This window comes from Tiliqua scincoides, chromosome 1, assembly GCF_035046505.1.
Source record: "Tiliqua scincoides isolate rTilSci1 chromosome 1, rTilSci1.hap2, whole genome shotgun sequence".
Lineage (NCBI taxonomy): Eukaryota > Metazoa > Chordata > Lepidosauria > Squamata > Scincidae > Tiliqua > Tiliqua scincoides.
The window spans coordinates 134,568,725-134,581,238 of NC_089821.1; the positions used below are offsets into that span (position 1 = coordinate 134,568,725).

Below are 12,514 nucleotides of genomic sequence, written 5' to 3' on the forward strand. Positions count from 1 at the left end.
TGGATCCTGGGCTGCTGGCAATGCTCCCTTGAAGAGCAACTGAAGCAGGGACTGGCTGAGCTCACCAGCCATGACTCCAAAGCTGGTGGCAGCAGCACCACCTGATATAGCACCATCACTAGAACCTACTTTGCCACCAGCAGCAGCAGCAGCAGCACTTGGGTCTTGGGAAGGAGCTGGACGATGAACCCCCTTTCCTGCCACATTCCTAAGGCACTTGGCCATGCCTGCCACTTGCAGTTAGCCACCTTGTGGAGCCTCATACAGCAGGCTTGAGTGGTGAGTGGCCAACCTTGGCAGCAGGAAAAGAATGCATCACAGAAGGGGTATATCCAGCTGCTAGAGATGTTGGGGAGCAGTGAAGCAGATGTGCTTGTCATGGAGCAGCAGCAGGTTGACCTACTGGCAGCCATGACAGCAGTGTAGGCACTGGCACTGCTTCATTACATGAAGTGATGCCGGTTGCACCAGTGGCAGATTCAGGATATCAGATTCAGCCTTCAACCCTTCCTCTAGCTTGCTGTGGATTCAGCCTGCACTGATCCACTTTCCATCAGCTAAAAGCAAATGATAAGTGGATCACCTGCCTCCTTACCTTGCTCTAGGTACATTTTCTTCAAGCAGAGAAGTCAGTGGTGGTCCTGATGGTTCCCCCCATGCCTCCCATTCACTGCCCCAACCCGGAAGTAACTGTAGAGACATAATCATTACCACAATTACTTCTGTGCTGCTGACTCCTCCATTCCCTCTTTGAAAAAAGGGGGGAGGGAGGAGGTACTCCAGACTCCATCGGAGCCATATCGTGCTGCTGGAAAGTACCCAGGAGGTGAATGCCACCCACCTGGAAGCAGTGCTCTCCTCCTGGGTGCTACTTCTAGCAGAGCGAAAAAGCAAAATCAGAGGAGACGTGCAACCTTTCTGGTTGGTTACCCAGCAGTTCTGATGCCTGCCCTCTTCTGCTCCCCCTTTCTTTAAAGAGGAAGAGGGTGGCCCTCAGAAGCGGTCAGGTACTATGCATAATAATAATAATAATAATAATAATAATAAAACTTTATTTTTATCCCGCCCTTCTCCCTAACGGGACCCAGGGCGGCTAACAACATATTAAAAAACAATAGAATTTAAAAAACATTAATACAAAGTGGAATTTAAAAAACATTAATACAAACATTAATACAAATATGCATAGAGTGGTTGCAGGAGCGCAGCCATGCTAGGCGCAGTTCTCTGCAGATCTGAGGGCCACCTTCTTCGTCTCCCCTTTAAAGAAAGGGGGGTGGAGAAGAGGGCAGCCCTCAGATCGGTGTGGAACCATGCCAAGAGCGCAAACACTGTCCCAACTGCACAGAAAAACTGGTGGGGGGAGCAGGTCATGTTGCCGCCCTCTCAAGCACCTGAGGCATTTGTACCCCTTGCCCCCCTGTGTATGCCACTGACAGAAGTGCAGGGCTTCTGGCCTGATTTACAGAGACCATGCAAACAAAGGAACTCCTTCATTTGCATGATTCTGTCATGAAACTGTAAAATCAGATGGTGCCTGAGACAATATAGGAGCACTCAGGAATCCATCTTGGAAGAGAGAAGCTGCATCTCTCTGTACTAGGTGGATACTAAGAGCGCAATCCTAACCCATTTTTCAGCACCAACATAAAAGCAATGCAACTCCTAGGTAACAAACATTCCCTTACTTTGAGGAGGCCTCCATGAGTGCCCCCTAACTGCAGGATGCAGCATACATCCCATTGGCACAGCTGTGCCGGTGCTGGAAAGTGGGTTAGGATTTGGGCCTAAATAGGAATGCACTCTTGAGACAACACCTTGTTATCAGGCTATATCAAAATCCCAAGGCAAAGCAGGTAGTTGGGCCTGCTAATTAAAAATTGGCTGCACCTATGCGTTTAGGAAGGGAGGAGGCAAGTTGCTCCTGGATAGGCATTTTGTCATGTAGGCATTTTGTCTGTTCATTTAGAACAGGGGTGTCCAAACTTTTTGGCAGGAGGGTCACATCATCTCTCTGACACTGTGTTGGGGGCCAGAAAAAAAAATTAATTTACATTTCAAATTTACATACATGAATATATTAAAAGATGGAACTTATATGAATGAATGAAGAGCTTGCAACAGCTCAAGACCTATAAAAGGCCTTGTACAAAGCAAGGCTGGCCCTTCCTTCGCTGTCACTGCTGCATCACAGATGTGAAACAGCAAGCAGTGGAGGGAGTCCATGTCCCACAGCTCACATGAGATGTTGAACAGTCACCCTCACGCTGAGAGCAGTTGTATTGGGCCAGTGTGGGCTCCAACAAATCTCCAGAGGCTCCCCTCTTTGGGCTGGATTGGAAGTCTCGGAGGATTGCAAATGGCCCCCTGGGGGCCAGGATTTGACCACACCAATCTATAAGGTTCTGGGGTCCAAGGCCTGTGATATTCTCACCTTTCTCCCTTCCCAAACATATATTCAACCATATACTCTGCTTTTCACTTTATCAGAATATATTGCACATATATCTCATATGCACAGGTTAACAGCCCAATCCTATCCACACTTTCCTGGGAGTGAGCCCCATTGACTCTAATGGGACTTACTTCTGAATAGACATGCATAGGATTGGGCTGTAAATCATTTCCTGAGAGGGTGACTAGATACAATGAAGGAGAATAGCTTTAACCATTGCATAGAAGAGAGAATTTTGGCAGGTGCAGCTCAACATTGTTTAATATTGAAGCTGCACCTGCCAAAATTTCCTCTTCTATACAATGGTATAGGTACTCTGTCCCCCAATGTATCTGGTCACCCTGCTCCCTCTTCAATCTCTACTTGTGGTAGAATGAAGTGAGAAAAATACCAGTCACTGACCAAGAGCAAAACCACCCATTCACTCCACTCTCACTGAAGCCTGAGAAAAGGAACAGATGGGGGCAGCATGCCCTTATGCCTGCCCAAAGTGAATGGGGCTGCAATCCTAACCACAATTTCCTGAGAGTAAGCCCCATTGAACAAAATAGGACTTCTGAGTAGACCTGAGTAGGATTGTGCCCTCAGAGAAGTACAGTGGCGGTGGTGATTGTGTTCAAACTGGAAACGTTCAGGCAGAGGCAAGTCACAGAATTGCTCAGAGATAGCAAGGAAGCATGGAAAAGGAAAATATGAAATGACAGGTTCTTGGATGTCATAATTTAGCAAAACAGATTTAAAAAAATTGTTTGCCTAACAATTTAGCTTCAGTGTTTCCCTTATTGCCTTGCTTGCAAAAGGACAATTCAGGTTTCCCTGGTCAAGTGCATAAATCTCTCCTTTTCCTGACATGGATCCTCCAAAAGGTACTACTCAGATTGTGCTCACTCTGGCAGCCTGACCCTATTGGGCCTCAGCGCTGATATTGGGTGTTGCAGATGTGCCATAAGGCATGTTTGCAAGATCCCAGGAGTAAACTGCGCCAGAGAGGAGGCCTGTGGCACCCTGCCAATGCAGCAGAGGAACCCCTGGCCTCCTGTGAAGAGAAGGTGAGTGCTGTGGGAGAGGGTGTTGAGAAGGTGTTTCGGTGGGAGAGGGAGAGGCCTGGGAGGGGTGGGACCTGTGGAAGCCTCCTCCACTGAATCCTTGGCCAGCTTCCAAGTCCAACGTGAGCATTCTCAAGTCCGTGCCAGTGATTCAGAAGCCCCACTGAGCAGGCTGGGGCTTTACTTGGGGTGAAATATCCCCCCCCCCCGACCTGCAGCCTGCTTGGATTCAGAGCCACCGCTCCTGTGCTGGCCAGCACTGGCCCTCGATCTTCCTTCCAAGCAAAAGATGGGAAGAGGAGCAGGGCGAGCCTCTGTGTGTCTACTCAGGGCTGCGCTTGCTCCTTGGAACGTGCCCGGGATTGCGGCCTGCGGCCACCCTCCGCTCGTTCCTTTCATCTGCAACGGGTTTGCCTTCTGACATGATTTGCTGCACACAGGCCGGCCCGTCCACGAAGCTCAGACCGCTCCTCCTCGCACAACTGGACTGGAAGGGGAGGCGAGTGACAGGACCAGGAGCGCGGAAGCGCTGGCAGAGTTCTGGAGAGTGGGAGGCGCAGCGGCGGCCGCACCCCCCGGTGAGGAGGGGCCCGCTCTGGCCGCGCGGGAGGGGAAGCTCCTGAGCGGAGAGCTCCCAGCACGCCAGCTGCGGAGTCCACGGCCACGCTTCCTCTTTCGCTTTCTCCTTCCGCTCTCCTCCGCCCCTTCCCGGGCAGCCGAAGGGCGGAGTTTAGGGGAGGGCCGCCCTCTGCGGCGCAGACGCACTAAAGCTCTTCCATAAAACTGGTCGGCAGAGCCGCGAAGGCTTCTTCTTTTCCGCCCAACAGTAAGTACAGGGGGGGTGAGACCGTTGGGCCGCCTCTGCCGGGTGCTCCTCTGCTCCACCGGGCGCTCCTCTGGGCTTGGCGGCGGGCGCTGGTGGCCTCGTGCCCCGCTCCCCCGCGCCTGGAGGTCTTCGCGCCGCTCTGCCTCCCCCCGTATCCTGGCAGAGATTGGCGCTCTGCCCGCCGCCCCGCCCCGCGCCCTTGGGGCAGAACCCGGCGCGGTCTCCTCTCGCGGCCGCGGCTGCTTTGCACAGCCTCCGCGCTGGTGGCCGCCGCCGCCAGTCTGGGGCTCTGTACCCCAGAGCGAGGGGCCTCCTTGGCCCGCGTTCCGGCAGAGCAGCGCCTTCGCTTCAGGGGAGAAGTGGGAATGGCTGCTCTGCCTGCGGCCCACCACGTGCCTCAGGGAGCACACAAGACAACAAACACAACCTGCGTCCTAGTGCCCTCCCCTGCATTTGGCATTCCAGCGCATTTCTAAAACTAGGAGGTTGCACATGCACATAATGGATTTTTCTCCAGAAACTTGTCCAATCCCCTTTTAAAGGCATCCAGGCCAGATGCCTTCACCGCATTCTGTGGCAAGGAGTTCCACAGACCAACCGCACGCTGAGTTAAGAAATATTTCTTTTGTCTGTCCTAAACCTCCTAACACTCGATTTTAGTGGATGTCCCCTGGTTCTGGTGTTATGTGAGAGTGTAAAGAGCATCTCTCTATCTACTCTGTCCATCCCCTGCATAATTTTGTATGTTTCAATCATGTCCCCCCTCAGGCGCCTCTTTTCTAGGCGGAAGAGGCCCAAACGTAGCCTTTCCTCCTAAGGAAGGTGCCCCAGCCCAGTAATCATCTTAGTTGCTCTCTTTTGCACCTTTTTTCATTTCCACTATGTCTTTTTTGAGATGTGGTGACCAGAACTGGACACAATACTCCAGGTGTGGCCTTACCATCGATTTGTACAACAGCATTATAATATTAGCCATTTTATTCTCAATTCCTTTTCTAATGATGCCAAGCATAGAATTGGCCTTCTTCACTGCTGCCACATACTGGGTCGACACTTTCATCAACCTGTCCACCACCACCCCAAGATCTCCCTCCTGATCTGTCACAGACAGCTCAGAACCCATCAACCTATATGTGAAGTTTTGACTTTTTTGCCCCAATGTGCATGACTTTACACTTACTTACACTGAAATGCATCTGCCATTTTGCTGCCCATTCTGCCAGTTTGGAGAGATCCTTCTGGAGCTCCTCACTTTTAGATTGTTTAGAAATTTTTAGCTCTGCTTTACTTATAGTCAATAGTCTAGAATACATTGTGCTAATAAGGAATTTCAGATGTAAACTGATTCTTTGAAACTCTTATTTGTCTTCTAGTATCCCATTTAATATATCTTCTTTATATGACTGCTGGCAGCACTAGCCCTTCCATGCAGCCATCAGCAGGGGCAGACTGTGAGGATTTGGGGTGTCTTTCACGCACATCTGCTGTTGCCACCTTCTTCCAACGTGCTGCCAACAACAAACTGCATTGATCAGCTTCCCGCTCACTTGAATGGGAAGGACATTTGCTCTCCTTACACTGTTCCTTATGTGCTATCATGAAACTTGGAAGTGCATTTTGTCAAGTCATCATCTTGAACAGGGGTGGCCAACCTTTCAACTTGGAATTTCTTCGTTGTGCAGCACAATTCTACCTTGCATGGAACAAGCAGGCCAGGAGGACTGCACTGTATCAAGTGCAAGATTGGGGTCAGAAGTGGCTCAGCTGGAGGCAAGGGGAAACTCTTCCCCTTACCCCTTGGTAAGCCATCACAGCCCCAGTGGGTCTCCTCAGACTAGCACCACCTCAGGAGGTGGCATACGTCCAAGGAGAATGAAGCAACTTCATGCTGCTCGGGGAACAGGGTTGGGATCCAGCATAATACTGGGTCCCAGCCTTGCCTCCTGCTACCCACCCACCTGCCCCTGGGACTGCCCTCCCCCTGCCCTGGAACACCTCCCTCCCACCTCCTCCCCATACTGCTGCATTGGCCAAGTTAGGCTGATGCAACCCTCCCTTCCCAAGGTGGCACAGAGGTGGGATACAGCCTCTGTGGGCTGGTACACATCCCTACTCCGGTCAAGCCAATTCCCAAGGAGGAGCTAATGTTCTTTATGGCACAGGGACTTGCACAGGCCTAACCCTAGTGTATCAACTGGATACCCCTTAGTGTATCAAATTTATTATGCTATAATTGGCACATGTACTAGAATACACACATATGGTGTTAATTAATGAATTAGATTTGTGCTTGGAGTCAGTTTTGGGTAAGGGCAAACTGATGCTAAATACAGAAGATAGTGGTTAGGAAATTCCAGTGCTATGGGTGGAGGAGCCTGACCTGTTTTGGATATTGTGTTCTTCCTGAAAGAGCAAGTGTGTGACTTGGTGGGGGTATTGTTGGATCTGGCATTATCTTTGGGTGCCCGGATGTCTTCAAGTGAAGTAGATACAAGTGGAGCCTTCTATCTACTTCACTTGAAGACACCTAGGCATCCTTCTATCTACTTCAAATCTTTGAATTATTAGCAGATTCTGCCTTAGCATTGTTTAGCTCTTATTTACAAACTGAAACAGTATAACTTTCTCTTATATAGAGAGCTAATCAGCTTTCTTTTGGTAATATAGAGGTTGATAATTGCAAAACAGTGGAAGCTGTTAAGCAGAGCTCCACATTAAAAAGTGGTATCAAAGTCTGGGCTATAGTCTCAAATGGAAAAACTGTTGTGTTGCTTGTATGCCTCAGGTGATTTTTATTTTATATGGATGTTTTATTGAATTTATGAATGTCAGATTCTGCTATTCTACCCCAAGTACTCAAGTGTCAATCTGGAAAGATCTTCTGGGATAACTGCTGCTTTAAAGTAAGGTTGGATGCTTTAAAGTGAATTGGTGTAATTCATAACTAAGCAGAGATGCCATTATGAGTTAAATAAGCTTAATTCTTGACTTCCTGTTTTCTGTCGCTTTTAAACCAGGTATCATTAAAATTGCACCTTTAAATTACAATGTCATACACAAAGTCTAAATGCAGTGGCATTGCTAGGGTTGGTTTAACCCAGCTGTTTTCAAGGCAGCCTCAGGTGTCCTCAGGTGGGTCAGAGGACAGCAAGCAGCAGCCACTGGGCTGCTTTGGGCTGCTTTGACCCTCAGGCGGCAGCAAAAAAGGAGCAGCTGCTTTGCATCTCCTGCTGCTGAGCTAGAGGAAGGCTGCAACCCGATCCTCATTTACCTGGAAGTAAGCCCTGTTGACTATTATGGGGCTTACTTCTGAGTAGACAGGCATATGGATCCCTTGTCTGCCCTGTGTGCTGATTGGGCACACAGTTTGGAGGAGGTCTGGGGGGGGGTGTGAGTGAGTGAGGGAGCTAGGGGCAGGCAAACAGGTAGGAAGCCAGGGAGTCTGCTGAGGCCACCAACCTAAGAATGGGCTGGCTGAGGGTCCAAGAAAGTCCCTTTTCCTTGCCACAATTACCTTCAGCTCCCCAAAGCAACCCTTCCTGCCTTGCCTTTGCCTTTCAGAGGACAGTGTGGATAGGAAAGTGTGGATAGGATTGCGGCCCAGCACCTTTCAGAGGAAGGGTGCTGGGCCGCAATCCTATCCACACTTTCCTGGGAGTAAGCCCCATTGACTATAATGGGACTTATTTCTGAGTAGACATGCCTAGGATTGGGCTTTTGGTCACACTTTTTTCTGAAATAGGGGGCAGGCAATGGGGGGAGGGGAGAATGTGAGGCAAGTGATTCTGGACCTTTGGAAGGTGCAGACAAGTGAGGGGAGGGACAATAGGAGAGGTGCTAACTGCAATTATGAGATTGGGGGTGTGTGCCTGTGGGAGGGGGTGGGGTGGGGTGGGGGAGAGGAGGAGAGAGGAGTGCCAATTGCCTGCTCGTGTATTTGAGAAAAAAGAGTGCAACCAAAAACCCAATCCTAGGCATGTCTACTCAGAAGTAAGTCCCACAGGCACATTCCCCCCATGCCCCCCCAGACTTTGGTTGCAATCCTAACCACACTTTCCTGAGAGTAAGCCCCATTGAACAAAATAGGACTTACTTCTGAGTAGACCTGGTTAGGATTGTGCCCTTTGTCATGCAATGATTTAATTGTATTAATTATATTAATTAAAAATTAATTGTAATGTAGGAATTTAATGTAAGTAAAAAACTGGGAGTGTGCCATGACAATTTTAGTGGCTTGACAGTGAAAAAGGTTGAAAATGGCTGGTTTAACCCATATTCAATCCCCAAGGGGGTGAAAAGGGGTAAAATGTGTTTTCACAGATTCCTTGATATCTTTTAGGCCTGATGAGATATCAACTTGGTTTTTGCATAAAAAGGTTACCCATACAAATGCTTAAAAAGATAATTCAGGACTTTGCCCCAATAAACCCCTAAAGGGGTGAATCTAAATTTGGGGGTGAATTATAGAACCCTTTCTTTTACTTAGGCCTGGCTGACCCCCCCCCCCCGTGTTTCTGCCTGAGAGAGGCCTGTGGCCTACATGGCAACTGAGACCAGGTTGGCCCTTTTAACTTAACCCTTTTTAAGTTGGTATGGTAAGGTGTAGTAACTGTAAAATAACAGAATAAGTCATTTTAGTGTTTGCTCTGAATAGTAAAATGAAATGTAATTCTACATCAGTGTGAAGTTCTGCTACCCTAAGATTTTGACCAGCCTTTCTTCTGAGAGCTTGTGCTCTCACCAGCCCTTACTCTGCTTATCCCTTTTTTCCGTTGAGAGGAGAGTTGAGGAGGGGCACTGCTCAAGAATTGTGTGGTGCAATCTAGCTTCCCTCACGGGAGGCATTTTCTCTTGACTGTACTTGCTGTAAATAACAGCTGAGGATCCCTCAATTTTAGTCAGTATGGCAACTGAGTATTTAAATGTTGATGGGGGGATGGTGTCTCACACTATTGTTCCCATCACAGGAGACAGAGCCTGCCTTTTCCAGTCCCTCTCCTGTTTCATGTATGACACTCTGAGCTCATAGTGGGGCAAGTGGTGAACAACTGGGAGGAGTTCTCCATCATGTTCCGCAACAGTGAGGGCGACAACTATAACTACACCAACTCAGCTGAGTACTTTGCTTGCATGTCCAAACCCTTTACTTATGGTGGTTTATGCAAGCTGTTGGTGGCTGGGTGGGCAAATATTTGAGTTAGTCTTTGAGCTTTACCACAGTGGGGAACTCTGTGAGTACTGAAGGTCATCCAGTGAGGATGTTACACTTTATGCAGGACCAAAATGTAGGGACCATTTTGATTTGTATCTGCCATGTAAACCTGAAGAAGTGTTCACCACACCACCCCTCCTTCCTCCCGACTGCAGCTTGCACATCTCGCAGCCATATCCTCTTCCTGTCCCCAAGAAGGCTCCTGGCAAATGTTATGCCAGATATAACAATGCTAAAAGGAGGAAGCAACTTAAAGATGTGGCAAGGAAATATGCACAAAGTATTCCTGTGGTGCTGTGGTGGCCAAGGACCAGCAAAGTTACCCCAGGGTCCACAGAGTGGCAAAATCTTGGTATGAGTTTAGGAATTCAGACATGTGCTAAATTTCAGTTGTTTTTTGCAATCAAAGGAATGTTTATTGGAATCAAAGTGGATTTAAAGTAGTTAAATACTGTAACAAAGCACAGGTATTGCTCTAATGTTGAGATAAAGTTGCAATGCGTCTGCTATGTCTGAAACAGCTAGGCAGTAAACCTGAAGTTTGGGAAGGGAGGGATGAAGGAAAGAAAGGTCAGTATTGATCCCCAAGCAAATACATGAGTCATTTGAGGATCAAAGATGTGGATCAATCTGCACTCACCCACTGGTTTCTCTTAGTACAAACATACTGTCTGTATGCATCCTAATTTCTTAAGGTGTCCTGTCCACTGGTATTATTAAGTCAACATGAAAATCCTCTTAGGCCCACTGAGTTCATTAATAACATTTCTCATAAGTAGGCTGCTTGCTTTAATTGTCGTCATTGTCTGACAGAAGTGCCAAACTAAAACTACACTAACATCCTGAACCAGATTTGCAGATTCTCCCAGGAGTCTCGTTCATTGAAGATTGAAAATTCAGCTACACCAGGTTTCCCTGTATTTCAGTTGATGCTTCTGCTGTAGAAGTCAACCTTTTAAGGGACCAATCCTATCCAATTTTCCAGTGCCGGTGCTGTTGTGCCAATGGGGCATGTGCTGCATCTTGTAGTGGGGAGGCAGTCACAGAGGCCTCATCAAGGTAAGGGAATATTTGTTCCCTTACCTCAGGGCTGCATTGTGGCTGCACCGGTGCTGGAAAGTTGGATAGGATTGGGTCCTAAGTTAGCTATTTTGTTATAAGAGTTGTTTGTGGCCAAAAACAGAAATTCTGCCTTAAAATCTTAAAGAGACGCAAACAACAAACACCAATTTGGCTTTGAATATCTGATTTCCCTTCATGAGATGTGTCCCAGATATTCAGTACCAGCAAGTAGAGTTTGCCTCCTAAATTTTGTCTCATTATTTCTGGAAAACCATTTATATGATCCAGTAGGTTTGTTATCAGTGGTGTCACAGCTCACCATATGTTTGGACTGGGTCTTTCGGGTGCTCACTAGTTTTAATATATAGGTAACCTAGCACATCAGTAACTATCCAAAAACCTGTAACCAACTTGATGACACTAATACAACTGAATAAGAGTTCTAGTATTAACTCTGATACATGGAAATGAGAGCTGACTGATACACCTTATTGGTTCCCTGCTGTGTCATAATGGCACCTCATTGGCTCTTGGAACAATCAGTCTCATTGGTCAGTTTTTTGAAAAAATCTCTTTTTGTTACATAAGGCAGTTGAGTTTTTCTTTTCTGGTTTTTTTGCTATAACTTTTGATAGGATAGGGCTATTTCAGCATGGTTTGTTTCATTGCATTCTGCATTAAATTCCACATCTAATGATTTAATGGTATTGTTCAAAAATACCAAGATTTTACAATTTTGGCCAGCAGTGGTGTCATTTAATGCAGCCTTCAACCCCTCCCCCCATGACACCACTGTGGTGCATTCAGGCCTTGAGATAGCCAGGGACATTAGAAACAACTTTGTGAACAGTAGCCTTGTCTCTTTGGCTAATTACGAAAGACTTAAGAGATGGAATTACCTGAGCACCATTTGGGAACAAGCACCCTTGACTCACTGTGACTGTTCAGGCTGTGAGCTAGGGTGGAAGAACAGACTAGTCCAGGGGGACTTGGTAGGACTCCTGTGACTTTGACAACAACCTAAAACCAAGCTGACTTTAGGACTGCCTATTCTCATATCAGCTGTCCTGGCCACTGAGATCTGTTAACCACACCTTGCTCTCTGGACCATCATTAAAGATCCATTTGACACGTACCAATGGTACTACTTTTGAGAGTATACCCACAGTTGTGGAACTCCTTCCTAGGTATATTTGAGTGGCCCACTCTTTTGCTGTTTTTAAAAAGAACTTCATTTTCTCTCTTTATAAATAGTATTTTAGATATCTGTATCTTGAGCTGCTTGTCTCTGTTTTACTATTGGCTGTAATCTGCTTTTTGCAGTATTTCATCTTGTGTTAATAAGCTTATTGGGGTCAATGTTGACCAGTTATTGAGAACTTTGTTTAATCTAGAAGATCACTGCTTCCCAAACTCCTACAAGAGTGTTGGGAGCACTGTAAGTGTATGTGGGGGATGGCAACAATGAGATCCTCCAAATCAGGCTTCTGCCATGGATGGGAGCGGGGTTTTTTACTCATTGACCTCCAGCGCTAGAGTCCTAGGGGTTCGGGGGGGGGGGTTCCAGGGATGGTTCCTCCTCCTCCACAGGGCTTCCTGCATCTCCAAACATGTTAAAAATAGCAGATTCTAGTTTCACAACAAAAACTAGAAGTGCCAATTTTTTCCTATTTTTAACATGTTTGGAGGTGTGGGGAGCCCTGCGGGGTCTCCCCAGACCCCCCGTCCCCTGCCACGGAACCCTCAGGTCTCTGGCACTGGAGTCTGGTGAGTTAAAAAATAATGCCCATCCCCAGCAGCAGTGCGATCCTGGAGGTCATGTTGCTGCCTTCCCTGCTCCCCACCCCTTAAGGGGGCAGGGACAAGTGCTTCCGTGGCTGGTGGCTCATTACCCACCAGTTTGAGATCCACTG

The 12,514-nt window shown here is 47.6% G+C and overlaps 1 protein-coding gene across 1 annotated transcript in view; it reads left to right on the plus strand.

Moving 5' to 3' along the window:
- Positions 1 to 4,222: 4,222 nt before the first annotated feature.
- Positions 4,223 to 12,514, plus strand: part of PHF11 (PHD finger protein 11) — a 51,194-nt gene continuing 42,902 nt past the window's right edge. Inside the window, exon 1 of the mRNA XM_066633294.1 lies at positions 4,223 to 4,327. The gene's annotated coding sequence lies outside the window, so the exon portion shown is untranslated. The remainder of the gene's footprint in view (positions 4,328 to 12,514) is intronic.